Source organism: Coturnix japonica, chromosome 29, assembly GCF_054131305.1.
Source record: "Coturnix japonica strain WE chromosome 29, WE-NBRP24, whole genome shotgun sequence".
NCBI classification, from domain to species: domain Eukaryota; kingdom Metazoa; phylum Chordata; class Aves; order Galliformes; family Phasianidae; genus Coturnix; species Coturnix japonica.
Window position 1 is genome coordinate 4733326 of NC_140691.1, and position 12807 is coordinate 4746132.

The 12807-nt window shown below is 54.3% G+C and overlaps 1 protein-coding gene across 1 annotated transcript in view; it reads right to left on the reverse strand.

Moving 5' to 3' along the window:
- Positions 1 to 12807, reverse strand: part of LOC146755869 (rho GTPase-activating protein 32-like) — a 444455-nt gene that overhangs the window by 302402 nt on the left and 129246 nt on the right. The window lies entirely within an intron of this gene.

The window sequence follows — 12807 nt, forward strand, 5'->3', positions numbered from 1 at the left end:
GAGGCCCAGCTTCATTTCACGGCCACTCACGCTCTGCTGCTGGACATTCTGCAACGGAAAAGCCACCGGATGCAAATCCCATCCCTCGCAGATGGTATCAGACCTCTGCTCTCATGGCAGTTGCACTCACGGCTCCGGGGGAGAAAGCAGACGTGTGCTTACCGAGCGAGCGCTGTTTGCTGCCAGCTGCTGGTAGGAACCCACGCCCAACCCTACAGTACCAACAGTAACCTATGCCTAACTCTACTATGGGAACAACAATCTACTCCTAACACTAAAGAATGAAGAGGAACAAACTCCTAACAGGAAAACACCAACTACTAACACTAAACCTACTCCTAACCTACTCCTAACACTAAAAAATGAACAATAAGCAATGCCTAACTCGAAAACACAAACAATAACCTATGCCTAACTCAAAAACACTAACAACAACCTACACCTAACTCTAAAACTAAACTAAACCCAAAAACCAACTATAGAAACAGGGACTGGAACAAACAGGGTAAAGATGGGACTGGGGGCCCACAGAATGTGGCTGCAGAATAGGCCCAAAGGAGGAACAGATGTTACAAAAATGCCACCCAGCTAATGCAGGGGGCGGGGGCCATGCAGTGGGTAAGGAGCTCAGCGCCTGGACCAGCCACGGTGGAGCTGTGACCATGCCAGCGCGGGGCCTGGCACGGTGGTGTGGTGCCAGGCCAGCTATGCCGCGGGCGGATCCACCTCCATGGGCTCCTCTGCAGGTGGATCCGCCTCCATGGGCTCCTCTGCAGGTGGATCCACCTCCATTCGCTCATCTGGAGGTGGATCCACCTCCATAGGCTCCACATGGGTGGTGGTCACGGGGCTGGTCCAGGCATGATGGAATATGGCTCTCTTACCCATCCTCTGCCTGGTGGTCATGGCGGGCCCCCTCCTCCTTCTCACTCCTAGGGCCCCCCGCTCCATCCTCCCACCTGAAACAGGGAAAACTTCTACCCTAGCCCTCTTAGCTGCCGACATGGCTGCTAACTGCCACAGCTGTCAGAGGCGAGTGCGTTGCGCGCGGCAGCGGTGACCAAGGTGACGTGGAGAGGGTTCTAAAATGGCGGCCGCACTGCTGGCACTGGTGTTCCACATAGGATGAGGAGGGGGCTGGTAATAGCAGGACAAGGGGAAACTGATTTAAGTTGAAAGAGGGAAGATTTAGGTTGGATGTTAGGGGGAAAGTTGTTTACTAGGAGAGTGGTTAGGCCCTGGAACGGGCTGCCCAGGGAGGTTGTGGATGCCCCGTCCTTGGGGGTGTTCAGGGCCAGGTTGGACAGGGCCCTGGGCAACCTGATCTAGTAAAGGTGTATGTTTGGTGGCCCTGCCAGGCAGGGGGGTTTGTTCTTCATGATCCATGAGGTCCCTTCCAACCTGGGTCATTCTGTGATTCTGTGATACTGGTGTGTGGCTGTTTGTCCCAGCGCGCTGACCTTTTGTCTTCAGGTTCACCAACAAGACTGTAACTGATTTATGGAGGAGGCAAGTGATGGGTGCTACTGTGTGACAATCAACATCACTTTGTGGACATTTGAAAGCACCTTCCTCCAGAGCTGTTCACCTCCAGAAGAGGGTGCTCAGAAGTGTTTACTAGCAGAAGATCTGGCAGCTGCCCCCCCCCCAACAGGCCCCAGCCCGGCCTGAGCCACGTGACAGTGACAGGAAGTGCTTCCTGCAGGCGGCGGAGAGCACTTCCGGGCCATGGTGGCCATGAGCAGGGCCGGGAGGAGCGGGCTCTGTGCTGCGAACGGGGTCGGGCCTCGGTGCGGGGGCACGGAGGGGCTGTCGGGGGAGGAGCTCGCGGCGCTGCCGGCACCCAGAGGCGGCTCCCGGGTGGCTCCACGGTCTCGCTGTGCTGCGGAGTCACCCGGCCGGCCCCAAAAGCCTGGAGGCAGAGCCTGAGCCGGCCCCGGCCCGGATCGTGTGGTGCGGCTCCGGCTGTGCTGGGCTGTGAGGCACCAAGAGGAAGACGGCCATTCGTTTGCCGGCCGCTCGCTGGCTGTAAGATCCGGGTGGCGCCGAGGCCCGGTTAAGAAACGGCGTGGATGAAGGTTTGTACGGATGGAGTGGGTCTGGATTGCAGTGAGCGGGACGAGTCCGGGCTGCGGTTTGGCGTGGTTGTGTTGGTTGCTTTGAAGGGCTGCCGTCATAGGGCGGAGGGAGGGAGAGGGAGAGGGAGGGATGAACAGGGAAGCAGAAAACAGATGCTCTGCTGGAATTCAGAATAAAGGGGGGCTAAAAGGGGGATAGTTAAAGGTAGTTTACAGAAAATGATTTAGTTAGAATAACAAGGAATGGAGACAGTGGGTCTGGAAGAGCAGGAAGGATGAAGATTAAGGAGTGAGAACTCCCTGAGACACCTGGCGAGAAGGGGATTAGGTGTTGCAACTCCTCTTTTGATATTTGCATCTCCCTGACAAGATGGGCGATAACAAGAGGGGGTCTGCATGATAAAGAATGTGTATTAGAATTAAGGGATGCATGTTAGAATTACGGGAAATCATTGACTATGCATGAGGTGTACCTATATCTGTATCACGGTTTTACAAGTTGGTGTGCAAGTTTGGAGGAGCTATCCCCCTTGCACCCAGCACTGGAATAAAACATACCTGCTTTATAACCCATCTCTGGATTATAGAGTTTGATTCCGCAAGTCAGGGAGCTTTGAACAGTGCGGGCAGTCAGGAGCACGTCGCGTTTCTGCCTGCTGTGTTGGCGCTGCCGTAAGTCTTTGGGTCCCCAGGGAGGCTCTCCCTGGGGGTGTCCCGATTGGAAGGCAGGATTCAATCCCGCCGCAGCCCGTCCATGGCAGGCAGACGCTTCTCTCCTCTGCTCATGGGACTCAGCAGTGCCAGGGGTTTCACAGCGCGTGTTGCAGTGGCTGGCAGCCTCCGTGTGTTTTTCTGTTGCAAACAGGATCCCATGGTGGAGCCGAACTAGAAGCAGACGTTGGTGCCTTGTGGCAGGAGCAAGGGCAGTGGAAGTGCTGTCCAATGCCGGGCGGTGGTGACTGCCATGAGAGCAGGGGTCTGATACCATCTGTGAGGGATGGGATTTGCATCCGGTGGCTTTTCCGTTGCAGAATGTCCAGCAGCAGAGCGTGAGTGGCCGTGAAATGAAGCTGGGCCTCAGGAGAGCTGTCTGGAGCTGCGTCACGAGCACCTTGTGTGTGTGCTGGCCATCATGCTGCCAGTTTCCAAGTTCCCAGAGGCAGTAAGTGGTGCTCTCATGGGCTGAGAGAAAGGCACGGGCAACTGGCTGGGAGGGAACTGTCAAATACAAGATACGAAATACTAAAGTATTGATGCTACAGATAAAGCTCAGTTTGCATTTTTGTTAGAGTCTGTGACAACAAATACAGTGTCCCTGAAGAAATGGCTTTTTTGGCCATTAAAAGACAAAATGCAATCTTTTGATTTGCACAAAGCAGTAAAAACAACACTGGAGCGATTTTCTTTATCCTTTGACAGAGTCTCTGGGTCTTTAATGTCCCTTCCCACCCAAACCATTCCACAATAATATATTTCCACAATGTAAATGTGAAAATATCTGCCATGGTCTCCTGCTGCTCTAGATGACTGGGAATCCTCAGCGTCCATAACAAGCCCAGGGGGAGCCTGGTCCTTGCGGTGGAACAGATCTACCCAGTGGGACACGCTCCCAGTAATTCTTCCCCAGCAGCCTGGCACTCACCCACTAAGGGGTGCCACAAGCACCCACTCTATGCAGCCCTGCGTCACAGGAGGAGCAGCCCGTGGGGAGGCCCAGCCAGCAGCCTGGGGATGTGAGGTCACTATGCCCTGCCACATTGCTGCCTTGTGCCACAAGATCACAATGCCCAGCTGCGTGCTCTAGGTGTTCTGTGCCCCAATAGCAGCACTCGTTGTGGCTGTAGCAGTGGTGGTAGCAGCATGGCACGAGTACTGGGGGCCACGGCCCCCACCTGCCTTGCCGTCCTCCTACTGATAGCCATGTGTTGTCAGGAGACTTGTGCTGCTCCAGGGCGAGCAGCAGGAGCAGGTGGGTGGGCAGAGATGGGGTAAAAAATAAGCGGAAATGAGAGTGAGAAGCCCAGGTTCTGGTTCCAGTGGCTCTGTGCCTTATAGCCCTAAGGCTGCCTTCGATGGGGGCGGGGGGGTATTGGAAAGGGGGGACAGGCAGCACCACAGGAGCTGGGCAAGGGCATGAGGAAGCCCTGTGCTCCCACGGCTCTGCCGCTGGATGGCTGGAGCATGCTCTTCATCCTGGGGGTGTCCCAGGGGAGAACGTGGAAGGTGTGTGCTGGGAAAAGCATGAGCATTTCTGCTCCAGCTGCCTGATGCTCCCCATAGAAAAATCCTGGTTCCCAACAGAGACCCCCAGCTGTAGCCCAGTGTGTTTCAGGCACCTTTTCTTTGTATGCTCTTCCACGCGGTCCCGGAGGGGTGCTGCATGTGGCCAGGAGGGAGCATTTGTAAAGCTGCTGAGTGCTAGGCTCCAGGTCACCCTGGCCCCTCTATAGCTTTGGCGATCAAGGCCTGAGTCTCCCATCCTGTTACCTGGCCCCTTCCCTGTCACTAAGGGAGAGGAAGATCACAGCATGCAATGGGAACAACCCTCTTCTGTTCTTTCTTCTAGATGATGACATTGGTACTCCTTCCTCAGATGACTGGAAGGAGACTGCTTTTGTGCCTCAGGGGAAACTCCGAGGTAAGTTGTGAGTGTCTGTTTCCTTGGAAGTCGAAAAATTAGTGCTATAATAGCTTATTTGGGTACGTAAGGCTCTCCAAAGGTCTTTCAAGTCTCTTTGTGCTTTGAAGGTCGTACACAGATCAGTCATTAGTATTTCTTTACTTGGAGAATTGTCACATTTCAGTGGGAAGGCGGCCCTTGCCAGTCTTTGCTCCTATTCCTTTGCTGTTTGGGCCATGTCATTCCCTGACCTGCAGCCAGTCCTCACAGGTCACTGCAGGAAAAAAAACAAGGCAGACCCCAGTGCACAGCGGAAGCTCTCCTCACCTGTGTCTGATCACTCTTGTGCCTGCAGGCCCCTTTGGTGCATTTCGAAAGCAAAGTCGCGTCCCTGAGCCTGGGGTGGATGCCAGACGTAAGTCACCAGTCTTCATCTCATGATCTTTGCTCATATTTGGTTGTGGAAGTTCAGGAGGGGTTCATCTTTTCACTGCCTGGTGATTTCTTCTCCATGAGAAGCTTGGGTAGTCACTGTTTCTTGGGTGCTGCATGCTCCCAGCATCCCGTTGACTTTGTCTCCATACATCAGAGATCTCCCCACTAAAAAAACCTTGAGGGGCCAAATGTTCTTCTATGCCTTCTCTGAAGATTGTTTTACATGGCCTGGAGAGAGTATCTGGAAAGCTGCTGAGTGCCAGCCAACTGCCCACCTGGTTTCTCTGCAGATTTGCAACTTTTGACCCAGGTCTGAGTGCCATGTCATCACCTGAGCCCCTTCCAGTCACTGCAGGTCCCTAAGGAAGACAGAAATCACAGCATACCATGGCACCCAAACAGCAGCACCCTGGCACATGAGTGGCAGGCCCAGCTGCCCCCGGGCATCAACACCAGGAGATGTTTCTCGTCGATGCTGTGCCTATAAGCAACGCTTTGCCAAAGCCTCAGCATAATCCAGCCTGTGAGCCTCAGGGCAGTCCCACAGGAAAGGGCCTTTAGATCTTGCCCTTCCTCTTCCACTCCCTTCCCTTCTCCAGGCAGTTCTACACACGGTTCCTTTTTGGACTGTCACGGTGCCACTGCAGGCACCCAACAACTATTTGCCAGATGCTTCTGTGTGGCAGGGAGAGGAGAGTGCTGTGGAGCAGTGCTGTCATTCCAGTGTAAACAGGTGTCTGACAGGAGCTGCTCTGTCTGTGTTTGCTGACCGCTCCTAGTGGAGTTGAATGGCATCCAGTTTCCCAGCTGAGCTCCAGGACAGAAGCCCCAGCGATTCAAATGGGTACGTCATGAGATTTTACTTCCTTTGAGAGATGCCAGCTCACAGTCCTAATGTCAGCCAGGCGCGTCTGCAGGTCTGCAGGTGTGACACACTCTGCAGGTGTGAGTGAGAATGCACACCTGTGTGTGTGTGCCCTGCCCTCGCACAATGCCCTGGTCCCATTCAGTGATGCCGTTATGCGTTTAGGTAAGCTGCAGTGTGTGGTGAAAAGTTCTCATTCTTTGGTTGCAGAAGTGCCTCCAGGGAAGGCCGTGCTAAATCCTTAGTTGTGCTGGAACCCCACAGGCATCCCAGGGGTGGCTGTTGTCGTTACTGACTTCACTGAAAAGACCGTTCAGTTTAATACCTTGTTTGTCTGAAAGTTATCTTAATGCTTTCTGTTTAGGTCCTGAGAAACAGAAAGAGGCCCTGGAAACAGGAAAATATCTGCAGACACTGCCCCCTCTGCTAATGAAAATCATGAAGGACAAAGCACGTGGTAGGTGTATTTCCGTCTGTTCCCTGAAAGGCTTGTGAAACTGAATTTCTAGAAATACATGTGGAGAAACTGTACCATCTTCCTGATGAGAAGCAGTTACTTACAGTCCCACTCTCTTACCTCCTTTCTAAAGAGACAGGTGGAGCACCTATGCGCTGGCTTGCATTTTGGAACGGCAGAGTTCGCACACTGACTGTCCCCCTGAGAGTAATAGAGGCCATGCACACAACAACTGTCACTCCAGGTAAGGGCCGCTCATAGAGCTCCGTGGCCGTGGTTAGAGGTTGCTCCCCTCCCACTGCAGCCAGTTCCCAGGGACTTAGGAACTTTGTCCTTTTGGGAACTAGGCCACCAGAACCACATTCAGCAGATAAGGAGAGGAAACAGGACCCTCCATAGTACCTCCTGTGCACAGACCCTGCATTCCAGAGCTTGCTGTGCTTCCCCTGAGCCACCAGGCACAACAGCAGCCCGGAGCGGGATCCTTCCTGTGGTTGTTCTTGTCCACGTCCCTCAAAGCAGCAGCTGGTGAAACAGATCCACATTGTTTTTCCAGGTGCGGATGGTGAGGAACACGCAAATGCCGCAGACAATAATTTTATCGAGAAGTACTGCCTGGGATTTGGTGTGGCTATCTTAGTTACCATGCTGATGGCAATGTTTTCGAGCTATCGTCTTGTCCGACAACGGAGGCAGATAAACCAGTGAGTTCTTGTTCACCCCCAACCCCATCCTGCCCCCTCTCTTTACTATAGGGATCCTGTGAGCAAGGAGGCATTTCTAGTTAAAGCAGCATAGAGAAGCCAGTTAGTTGTTGCCTAACACTGTCTGAGATTGACACTGTCAGACATTTAACTGGCCTCGCCATTCCTGCTGCATGTTCTTACTGCTGGGCCTGAGACAGGCCGGGAGCTGAGGGTGGCTCTATCATGCACTGTGAGGAAGGAGAGCAGGGGGTTCTCCTGTGCCCTCAGCACGTTTCTCTCCCTGCAGGCGCCTTGCTGAAGATGCTGCAGTCCAGCATATTGCTTGCAGCAACCTCACGCTTGGACAAACAGCTTGCTCGCCTCAGTGCGCCGCACAGAAAAGACGTGGCACAAACAACCGGTGCCTGTGCAGTGACAATCTGCCCACCAGCCGCAGAGCACCACCAGAGTGGCCCCTGACAGGCCTGACGTCTGTTGGGCTCAGCTGCCCCCAGTACAGTCCCCGTAGCCCACCAGCCCAGGCTCCGTGGCCCCTGGGAAGTACATCATGCCCAGTGGCCCCTATCCACCTTGGGCATCAACACCTCTTTCAGGGGACAGGAGGGACCCACCTGGTTTGGAAGCTTGCAGTCATCGGCTGGCACCCAAACAGCAGCACCCTGGCATCAACACCACCCTCCCGTCCCCCACCACCATCCTTCAGGGGTTGGCAGTGGCTCTTTCAAAGTGTCACCCGCAGGCAGCCACTGCCTCAGGGAAGCTTGAGAGGCCTGTCAGCCTCCAGCACCATCTCTGCCCTCACCCTCCCCTCCACCACCCATCAGGGGATGGAAGCGACCCCAGCAGAGTATAGACCTGGGGACATCATCCAACAGACGGACGACCATTGCCTGGGGGAAGCCAACTGGCCCAGCAGCCCCCTGTCCCCCCCAGGAACTGTCACCAACTTTCCTTCACCATCCTTCAGGAGGTTGGAGCAGCCCCCACAGGGTGGCAGTTTGAGGGCATCATCCGACACCCAGAAAACTTCAGCCAGGGGAAAGCATACCAGGCCCCACAGCTCCCAGCCCCCCACAGCACCAACTCTGCCCTCCCGCTCCTCTCCTCCATCCTTCAGGATGTGGGAGTGGCCCCCCCCCCACAGGGTCGGCATGGGGGCAACACCTGTAAAACCTCTGCCTGGAAAAAGTATGACAGGCCCAGCAGCCCCAAGATCCCCCCAGCACCACCTCTCTCTTCATGCTCCTCTCCACCATTGGTCAGGGGGTGGGAGCATCATCACTGGTCAACACAACAGGGGGTTCTTTCTTTAACATCCTTATTACACCTTCCGAACTGAGTATACCTTTTCTACAAAAATTCTCAGCACCACAGATGATCATATTCAAAACATCTATAACTATATGGAATATAGATATTGTAAATTAATTCAATAAAATTCAACAACAAAACAAAATAACCAAGAAGCTGCTTCCTTCAAAAGGCAGAGTATTCTGACGAGGAGAAAACAGCAATACTAACATCACGTCACAGCGTTGCCATCAGGGCTCAAGCTAAGGCAGCCAGCTGACCAGGGCAGAACTTGTGTTAGATGCTGCTCAGTGACAACACCCAGAATGAAGTAGCAAGGATGTGAAGTGTAGGAGACTACTTGCGCTTATCACATTCTGTCTGCTGTAACAGCACTACTCAAAGATTTCTAATCGGGCCAAGATCTTTGTGAAGCAGCAGTTTGTTCATTACTGCCATCATGGCCGCACACCCCTACTGACTGTTGGGCAGGGCTGCAGTGGAGAACGCCCTCCACACGCAGTCCTGGGCAGGCAAGGGCTGTCGGTGCACAGTGCCACACGCTCCTTGCCATCTGCACACACGTGGGCTGGCTTTGCACTGCCAGGTACATCGTCTCGCCTGGGCACTGCAGGTCCTCGCTTGGTGGTATGCAGAGACAGCGGGGCCAACAGATGAAGTTATCTGTGTTGTGTGCAATACTTGTATGACTTGGGAGCTGACAATCCTTGTGGTTCTCTGTCCTGCTCCAATTTATAGGAAGGAGAGGAGGTCCATACGTGTATGCCTGAGCATGGTTCAAATGTTGGAGGACGGACGCTATTACGATTTAGGGTGATTAGGAAGGGAAGGCGGGCAATAGAAAAGACAGGAAAAAGAATCAAGGAGTCTTTATAGGAATCAAGAGGGAGAGAGAGTCACCACCATGGATCTGACGTGTTTAGTAGTTCAGTCATTGATCTTCAGTAGTGGTGGGTCATCAGGAGTTGTTGTTCCGCTGACGATGACTGTGACCACGGCAACAGTTTCCAATGATAGTATAAACTTACAAATAAGTCCAACGTGGTTCAGTCAGCTCTCCTTGGTGTGACAGCTCAAATCCAAAATGGTTGAGTAAGCTCTCCTTGGAATGGCAGCTTCTGGCTCTGGGATCTCATCTGGACCTTGCCAGCAGACAAGAGGGAGCAGGGACGCCCACCTGCTTCTTGTTCTTCACCGGACACGATGGTATCATTCCCCAGTTTTTCCATACCAAGCTGGAGCCAGATCTTCTGCCAGTAAACACTTCTGAGCACCCTCTTCTGGAGGTGAACAGCTCTGGAGGAAGGTGCTTTCAAATGTCCACAAAGTGATGTTGATTGTCACACAGTAGCACCCATCACTTGCCTCCTCCATAAATCAGTTACAGTCTTGTTGGTGAACCTGAAGACAAAAGGTCAGCGCGCTGGGACAAGCAGCCACACACCAGTATCACAGAGTCACAGAATGACCCAGGTTGGAAGGGACCTCATGGATCATGAAGAACAAACCCCCCTGCCTGGCAGGGCCACCAAACATACACCTTTACTAGATCAGGTTGCCCAGGGCCCTGTCCAACCTGGCCCTGAACACCCCCAAGGACGGGGCATCCACAACCTCCCTGGGAAGCCTGTTCCAGGGCCTAACCACTCTCCTAGTAAACAACTTTCCCCCTAACATCCAACCTAAATCTTCCCTCTTTCAAATTAAATCAGTTTCCCCTTGTCCTGCTATTACCAGCCCCCTCCTCATCCTATGTGGAACACCAGTGCCAGCAGTGCGGCCGCCATTTTAGATCCCTCTCCACGTCACCTTGGTCACCGCTGCCGCGCGCAACGCACTCGCCTCTGACAGCTGTGGCAGTTAGCAGCCATGTCGGCAGCTAAGAGGGCTAGGGTAGAAGTTTTCCCTGTTTCAGGCGGGAGGATGGAGCTGGGGGCCCTAGGAGTGAGAAGGAGGAGGGGGCCCGCCATGACCACCAGGCAGAGGAGCCCCCCTGCAAAGGGGCACATGTGGGTCAGATCTACGAGGCAGGGGCTGACGTGGGTCATATCTATGGGGCAGGAGCTGCTGTGGGGCTGATGTGTGTCACATCTACAGAACAGGTGCTGCTGTGGGGCTTATGTGGGTCAGATCTATAGGGAAGGAGCTGCTGTGGGGCAGGTGTGTGTCATATATATGGGGCAGGAGCTGCTGTGGGACTGGTGTGGGTCAGATCTATGGGGCAGGAGCTGCTGTGGGGTAGTTGTGGGTCAGATCTATGGGGCAGGATCTGCTCTGGGGCACATGTGAGTGAGATCTATGGGGCAGGAGCTGCTCTAGTGCAGATGTGGGTCAGATCTATGGGGCAGGAGCTGCTGTGGGGCAGATCTATGGGACAGGAGGTGCTGTGGTGCACATGTGGGTCAGATCTATAGACCAGGAGCTGCTGTGCGGCTGATGTGAGTAAGGTCTATGGGGCAGGACCTGCTCTGGGGCACATGTTGGTCAGATCTATGGGGCAGGAGCTGCTGTGGGTCAGATGTACTGGGCAGGAGCTGCTGTGGGGCTGATGTGGGTCAGATCAATGGGGCAGGAGCTCCTGTGGGGCACATGTATATCAGATCGTTGGGGCAGGAGCAGTTGTGGGGATGATGTGTGTCAGATCTACGGAACAGGTGCTGCTGTGGTCTTATGTGGGTCAGATCTATAGGGAAGGAGCTGCTGTGGAGCTGATGTTGGCTAGATCTATGGGGCAGGAGCTGCTGTGGGGCCTATGTGGGTCAGATCTGTGGGACAGGAGGTGCAGTGTGGCTCATGCGGTTGAGATCTATGGGGCAGGAGCTTCCGTGGGGAAGACGTGGGTCAGATCTATGGAGCAGGAGCTGCTGTGGGGGTGCTGTGTGTCAGATCTATGGGGCAGGAGCTGCTGTGGGGGTGCTGTGTGTCAGATCTATGGGGCAGGAGCTGCTGTGGGGGTGATGTGTGTCAGATCTATGGGGCAGGAGCTGGTGTGGGGCTGATTTGGGTCACATCTATGGGGCAGGAGCTGCAGTGGGGTAGTTGTGGGTCAGATCTATGGGGCAGGATCTGATCTGGGGCACATGTGAGTGAGATCAATGGGGCAGGAGCTGCTGTGGGGTAGATGTTGGTCAGATCTATGGGGCAGGAGTAGCTGTGGGGCATATGTGAACCAGATGTATGGGGCAGGAGCTGCTGTTGGGCACATGTGGGTCAGATGTATGGGGCAGGAGCTGCTGTGTGGCTGATGTGGGTCAGATCTATGGGGCAGGAGCTGCTTTGGGGCAGATGTGGGTCAGATCTATGGGGTAGGTGCTGCTGTGGAGCTGATGTTGGTAAGATCTATGGGGCAGGAGCTGCTGTGGGGTATATGTGGGTCAGATTTATGGGGCAGGAGCTGCTGTGGGGATAATGTGGGTCAGATCGATTGGGCAGGTTCTGGTATGGGGCAGATGTGGGTCAGATCTATGGGGCAGGAGCTGCTGTGGGGAAGATTGGGATCAGATCTATGGGTCAGGAGCTGCTGTGTGGCTGATGTGGGTCTGATCTATGGGGCAGGAGCTTCTTTGGGGCTGATTGGGATCAGATCTATGGGTCAGGAGCTGCTGTGTGGCTGATGTGGGTTGGATCTATGGGGCAGGAGATGCTGTGGGGCTGATGTGGGTCAGATCTATCTGGCAGGAGCTGTTATGTGGCTGATGAGGGTCAGATCTATTGGGCAGGAGCTGCTGTGGTGCTGATGTGTTTAAGATCTATGAGACATGAGCTGCTGTGGGGCAGATGTGGGTCAGATCAATTGGGCAGGAGCTGTTGTGGGGCACATGGGTATCAGATCTTTGGGGCAGGAGCTGTTGTGGGGCACATGTCGGTAGATCTATGTGGCAGGAGCTGCTGTGGGGCTGATGTGGGTCAGATCTATGGGGTAGGTGCTGCTGTGGAGCTGATGTTGGTCAGATCTATGGGGCAGGAGCGGCTGTGGGGCTGGTGTTGGTCAGATCTATGGGGCAGGAGCTGCTGTGGGGGCTATGTGGGTCAGATCTGTGGGACAGGAGGTGCTGTGGGGCTCATGTGGTTGAGATCTATGGGGCAGGCGTTGCTGTGGTGCTGATGTGGGTCAGATATATGGGGCAGGAACTGCTGTGGGGCTGTCTGGGGTCAGATCTATGGGGCAGAAGCTGCTATGGGGCAGATGTGGGTCAGATCTATGGTGCAGGAGCTGCTATGGGGCAGATATGGGTCTGATCTATGGGGCAGGAGCTGCAGTGGGGCAGATGTGAGTCAGATCAGTGGGGCAGGAGCTGCTGTGGGTCATATGAGGGTCAGATCTATGAGTTAGG